The sequence below is a fragment of the Ovis aries genome, chromosome 13 (assembly GCF_016772045.2).
Source record: "Ovis aries strain OAR_USU_Benz2616 breed Rambouillet chromosome 13, ARS-UI_Ramb_v3.0, whole genome shotgun sequence".
Lineage (NCBI taxonomy): Eukaryota > Metazoa > Chordata > Mammalia > Artiodactyla > Bovidae > Ovis > Ovis aries.
In genome coordinates, this window is record NC_056066.1 from 54,026,203 (window position 1) to 54,032,868 (window position 6,666).

The following is a 6,666-nucleotide window of genomic DNA, read 5'->3' on the forward strand; positions in this document are numbered from 1 at the left end:
AGGCGCCACCCACCCCATGGTGGGCTCTCCCCAAGAAGGGGGGGCCAAAGTACCTGAGCTGAGGGAACCCCCCTGATACTGTACACACACCAGGAAGCAGGTATTTCTGCAAGTACATCCAAGTGTGGGGCTGCACAGATGAGGGGCTGAGAGGGTCACCAGCAGAGCCGTGGGCATCTCAGAGGAGGACCAGCCTTGGCCTCTTTGCCTGTTTGCATCTATGGTTGAAATTCTCAATACAAGGAGTTATTCAAGTCTTATTTATTCAATTAAATAGAAAGAAATCAGGAGCTAAAAATAACAATTATACCCTTGTTCCAGAAATTTCGAAAATACTGAAAGCCTGAGGAAAATAGAAGTCACCATCTGAACCAGCTCTGGCACCACCAGGGCTGGTTTCCAGAACCGACCTTATCTGACAGCTGCTTGGGCCGGAGTTCCCTGGAGCCCCTCATGTTTCTTTGCAACTCTCTGGGAATTTAAAATTATTTCAAAAGAAGCAATAGAAAAAAGCTGTCAGCCTCCCCTCCACTGGGAGGGTTCTGCTGTTACTGTTTTGCTGTTTTCTTTCAGACATGCTCTGTGTGTTTGCCCCTTTTCCTCAAGTAATGCTGTATGCCAGCTTTTTTTTTTTAATGGGCACATACTGAGGTGTTTTTTTTAATGAGGGGCAGCTTCCCTGGTGGGTCAGGTGGTAAAGAATCTGCCTGCAATGCAGAAGACCTAGGTTCAATCCCCGGGTTGGGAAAAATCCCTGGAGAAGGGAATGGCTACCTACTCCAGTAGTCTTGCCTGGAGAATCCCATGGACAGAGGAGCCTGGTAGGCTACAGTCCATGGGGTCACAAAGAGTTGGACATGACTGAGCGGCTAACACTTTCACTTTCACTGGGGTGTTTTTGGTTTTAGCTTCTTTTTTTCTTTTTGTAAGTCAGTTTTTAAACATGAACGAGTATTGGCCAATGCCTCAGATGGCTCCCCTGACAGACTTGGGGGGGCATTTCACTTCTTTACAGTGAAATCTCCCCAAGCAGGATGATGCCAGAAAGGAGAGGGCGGGTAGGTCATCCCAACCTGTTTAGAGACAGGAGCCCAGAGATGATCCAATACCCCATACAATTTGCTCCCAGAGTCAGACCACACCCCTACTCTCCTCAAAAGATTCAGAACCAGCTGGGGTTGGAGAGGAATATCCCCAGTTTAGGGGTCCCCCCAGCTTGATGGGGCTTGGCTTGGGAAGGCCAGGCAAGAATGGTGGCAACCAGACCAGCATCATCACAGCACTTGTCTCCCTGAGAGCCACACGCCCACCTGAGAAAACTTACATGGAAAAGTCCATGCAGCTATTCGAACGTGCTCTGGCTTTCCTTTGAGACGGCGGAGACCAGGGTCACGTGGGTGGTGGGTAGACCTACTGGACTTATTCCCCTGGAATGAGGCTTCCGAGACCCGGATCTGAGTCAGCACCAAGCAGGGGAGGGTGCTCATCAAGCTCGGTCAGGTCCAGGCCTCCGGCCTCCTTCCAGGCTCCTGAGTTTCCAGGAGACAGTGCTGCGACGCGGGGCCTGCTGACCCAGCTAGGGGCACCACAGACTCCTCTGGGAAAGGGGAGTGGGGGCCCATCTCTGTACCCCCACCCCACCTCTCTCCTGGCTGAGAAAAGACTCCATGAGTTCCTGACTCGAAGGTCTGGGAACCCGGCTGGCCCAGGCACCACCTGACCTGTGGCCACAGAGCCAGAACTCCAGGTGACCACAGGGTACCAGGCAAGCACGGCATAGCAGGCATGGGTTGGGGGCCTGGGGCTGGGACCCCTACCTTCCCCACCTACACTCAGCCTCAGAGCCTCTGTAGACAGATCCCACATGGCGGGGCATGCCCCACCTGGGACCCAACTCCTTGTGGAGGACAGGGTGGGGGAAGAGGGGAGAGCGGAGGGAGGGGGAGGGAGAGGGTGGAGGATGGCTTTTTAAACTCACCTTTAGGAAAGGGTGCTGTGCACTAACCCACCTAACACCTGAGGCTGGGGTGGATCCCCCCAGAGCAGACCCTGAACCAAGACTGCGGTGGAAAAGCTTTATTTGGGGGTCAATGCAGAAAGCAGCCAGAGGGGGTGGGCAAGGCACAGATGTTGGGCGTGCTTCTGCGGGGTCCTGGCCCGGGCACCTCTGCTCTGGGGCCTTGCAGCTTGTGCAACCTCAGCAGCAGCCCAGCCAGGCGCGGGGACTCCAGGCCTGCGGCGAGAGTCGCGGGCAGAGTCGCAAACCACCAGCAGGGGGCGCTCGGAGAAAGCGAGCGCCAGGGCCGCCAGCCTAGACCCGCGCATCTCCCTCCGGCTGAGGTGGGCCCCGCCCACGAGCGGCTGTCTGGACCACAGCTTCGAGGCTGCCTAGGCGCCCCAGTACGCATCGCCTGGGCTTGTGGAAACAGACGGTTTCCTGGGCGCGCGCGGCCCCAGGCCTGGGCAGGACGACCGGCTTGTCTCTGAAGAGGACCCAGCACAGCTGAGCCTGACTCGTTCCTGCCCCTTCCCCAAGCCCAGGTGACCCTGAACCCGAGCTGGGAGGCCCGGAGCGGGGTAGAGGCGGGGAGGGCGTGGACTGAGGCGCCGCCCAGGGGAGGGAAAGGCGGGAAGGCGGAGTCCGGAACGTTCAGTGAGTGACCACCGACAGCTCCTGCGCTCACAGCTCAGCCGCCAGAGAGGCATCTCATGTCAGGGGGCCCAGCCGCTATACTGGGTTGGCGATGGGACCAGGTGAGGTGCCCACCCTCAAACAGGGAGGGAGGTGGGGCACTCCCCAGAATTTTAGCAGGATGTGCCGCTAGACAGAAGAGGGTGATAAGACGTCTGGAGAGCTGTGCAGAGGGCCTTCTCTGTCCCAGGACAATTGCTGCAGGCTGTGGGCGTCCTTTCTCACACAAGAGGGCTGTCTGTCGAGCGAGATTCTGCTCCCCTGTCCCTAGGACCCCTCCTGGTGCCAGTCCCTTCCCCCGAGCTGGCCCCTCACTCCTGTCCCAGCTGCCTGCCCTCCCCAGGTGCCGAGCCCACCCGCAGCCCTTGATGTGTCTCGCAAGGTCTTGTCACACCGGCCCTCGGCTTCTCCTGGCGCTGCCCCTCCCCTCGTTTTGTGGCCACACAACTCCCACGGTCCCCGATCTCCGTGGACCTCTAGTAGAGTCCCCATGGTGTCTTGGGGCCTCAAGCATTTGGCCCACACTGAGATGAGCTGGCACTTGGGGGTTAAAGCTCTGTGGTCACCATCTTGACAGTCTTAATACTTCTGTCTTTTAATGTATGCTTTGTAAAGTGCCATCTGATTGATGCTTTTGAACTGTGGTGCTGGAGAAAACTCTTGAGAGTCCCGTGGAAGGCAAGGAAATCAAACTAGTCAATGAAATCAACCCTGAATACTCTTTGGAAGGATTGATTCTGATGCTGAAGCTCCAATCCTTTGGACACCTGATGCGAAGAGCTGGTTCACTGGAGAAACCGTAATGCTGGGAAAGATTAAAGGCAGAAAGAGAAGAGGGCAACAGAGGATGAGATGGTTGGATGGCATCACCGATTCAATGGACATCAACTTGGGCAAACTCTAGAAGATGGTGAAGGATGGGGAAGCCTGTCGTGCTGCAGTCCATGGGGTCCTGAAGAGTCAGACACAACTTAGCAACTGAACAACAACAAAGTGCCATCCACTGGGACTCAGGGCCACATTGGGGTCTCCCAACAGCCCTTCCTCTAGGACCAATTCTTGGCTGCCCACTCCCCTATCCCCCCACCAGTGACCATCACTTCCCCTTGCCTCTGGGGGGGAGTCTAATGGGGTGAACACAGAGGGACACTGATTAATAGGGATGGGCCCCAGGTGTCTGCCAGGGTCTGTGTCCCCTCTGTGAGCCCCCAACATTAAACAGCAGATAATAAATAATAAACACTACTGTGGGTCACAGAGAGATGGCAGAGGGAAGGGAAGGCTCTTCTGGCTTTTGAAACAAGGGCCCAGGTTTCGCCCAGCACTATGGCAGCCCCACAGGACTGGAAGCTTGCCTGCATCACCTCACTGCCAAGGTTGATGCCTCCTGAGTTGGAATGATGCTGCAGAGCAACATATTCCCTGCTGTTCTATCAGCCACCCCATAGGGTAAGTCCTGCTCTCACACCTGAGAGACTTCTGGGCCCCACACCACCTGGTACTGTCTCTGGGGACAGGTGATGGTTTGCTGCTGAGGCCCTTGACCATGTGGAGCTCAGCCACCACCCAGGGGAAGAGCCCAGGGCTGCCTCCAGCCAGCCATGGATTAGCTGCATGGCCTAGGCAAGCTTTAGCTTCTGGGAGGCTTAGCGGCTCCAGGAAGCCAGAACCGCCTCTATCTCACTCATTTGCTCTCTACCTGTTAGATTGTGCATCTCTCCTACGCCAAGCTGTCTTCCCAGCACTCAGCAGTGGACAGGGGCATGACCCAGACTGTGGGAGCTCGTCTTCCAGTGGATGGGCAGCCAGTTCTGTGCCCTGCCTCCCAGTCCTGGCTGGTGAGTGTCTGCCTGTCCTGAGTCCATTCAGGGACCAACCCCAGGCAGTCACCCCTCCTGGCTCCATCTCAGCTCTGGTCCAAGGTACTCTGTTCACCCCCATCTCTCTCTCCTCTGGGTCACGGGGCAGCATCTCTGCTCTTGAGCCTTCCCCTCAATGAATAGTCAACCAATCAGCACTTTGCAGGCTGTGAGGCATCCCCCACGAGGGGGTGGGGTGGCAAGGAGGAAAGACTGCTTCTATCCCCAGAGCCCCACAGATGCAGAGCATGTAGTCATGCTCAGTTAACACTCAGGGGATTAGTGACCCAATGAGACATTTGAAGGGAGGCGGTTTCAAAGATGTTCTGTAAATCACAGGAGGCCCGTCAAGTTTCCTCTGGAGCCAGGAGCAGGAAAAGCAGGTTTAGGAGGTATGCAGCAGCCCCAGAGAAAGTACCAAGGAGGAGGTTTCTGGAAGGAGGCCATGAGCCCCAAGTTTAGGTGAGAAGGGGACCGGGGAGTGGCCGATGCCAGCACAGGCACCTCCATCACCCTCTGGTGAACGGGTATCTTTGTTTGCAGGCCCCAGGAGGCCAGCTGTTGGGTGAGTTCTGTCCAACCCCAGTGGGGCTGTTTGCTGCAGCAAACAGGGCCTATACCCTTAAGGCCCCACCCCCAGTTGGGGGAAGGTCTACCTGCCAGTGAATCCACAGGCCTCTTCTGGGAGTGACCTGCCAGTTCTAACACCATGCAGGTGGCCAATATGCGTGCCCTTTGACCCAGTGATCCTGCCTGCAGGAGCCTCCTTCTGGGTGTCCCTGCACAGGTGTGCATGTGCGTCAGGGTCAGCGAGGCTAGAAAGGCCTGCCTCCCACCTTGTTCCTCTGAGTACACAGATAAAAGGTGTGTTTGTTTTTGGCAGTGTCATGCATCTTGTGGGATCTTAGTTCCCCCCATCAGGGATAGAAACCGGGGCTACAGCAGTGAAAGAACTGAGTCCTAACTGCTGGACTGCTGAGGAAGTTCTAGATGAGGTTTTTAACCATGGACTCATGTGCCTTTGAAATAAATAGAAAATCAATCCTTTTTAAATCATTTGTAGAAACATTTAGACAATCCCATCCCAGCTGGATATGGCAGGGAGGGGGTACCTGGGGGTGCCCAGTATACGGTGGGTTCTCTCTGCTGGACCTCTTGGCAAGAAACCCCTGAGTCACGTGCCTGCGTGGACGTGGCTCCTCCCCAAAGCTGAAGGGTGACCAGGGGTCAGGTGGGGGAGGGCAGGAGCAGAGTGTTCTGGGCAGTGGGGAGAGCTGGCTGGTCCCAGCACAGATCCTGGGGTCAGGCCATCCTCTCCCCAGAGGTCCCAGTCTGCCCTAAAGTCTGAGCTGGTCACCACCACTTGAGGCCCCCACATCCCCTCCCTGTGCCAGGAGCTGGGACAGTTTCTCCTACTCCGTTCACGGCCTGACCAGGAACAGGAAGCCCAGCTCCAGACTCTGTGACTCCATCCTTCCTGTGTCTGCTGGTTTGCCAGAGGAAAAGGCTTCCCCCCTCAGGGCTGGTCTAGGGGGCCTCAGGCCCTATGCTGGGCCCACAGAATCTCTACACTGGGCCTCTGAGGACCCTCTGCTCCCTGCTCTGGGCGATCCTCACGCTACCCCACCCCCCAACATCAGTGAGGACCACTGCCGGATTTCCCAGCTGGCTGGGTGGCAGTCTGGGGTAGGTCCAATGGTGGCTCTCAGATCCTGCCTGCCTCTTCCCTGGCCAGCAGCCTGATGTGGCTGCACCACCTGAGGCCTATATTTCAGCCCCTGTTGAGCACCTCAAATGTTTCAGTTGATATCATTTGTGATCCCTGTCCTGGCTGAACAGTGAACCCCCAGACTCCTGTCCATTGGGTACCTGTGAGTATGGCCTTATTTGAAAATAGGGTCTGTGTAAATACAATGAAGCTTAGATGAGGTCACACTGGATTAGGGTGGCCCTAAATCCAATGACAGTGTCCTCATGGGAAGAGGAAGTTTCAAAGACACAACACAGGGAGAAGCTCGTGTGAGACACAGGCAGAGAGCCAGGGACACTTGGGGCCACCAGAAGGTGGGAGAGCCAGCATTCTAGGCCTTTCACCTTCAGCAGATCTAGGCCTTG

The 6,666-nt window shown here is 56.3% G+C and overlaps 1 long non-coding RNA gene across 1 annotated transcript; it reads left to right on the top strand.

The window, feature by feature from the left end:
• Positions 1-2,652: 2,652 nt before the first annotated feature.
• LOC132657559 (uncharacterized) lies at positions 2,653-5,593 on the top strand. The gene is made up of 2 exons (XR_009595946.1): positions 2,653-2,754; positions 3,308-5,593. It is a non-coding gene; the product is annotated as an uncharacterized LOC132657559 (long non-coding RNA).
• The last annotated feature ends 1,073 nt before the right edge of the window (positions 5,594-6,666 follow it).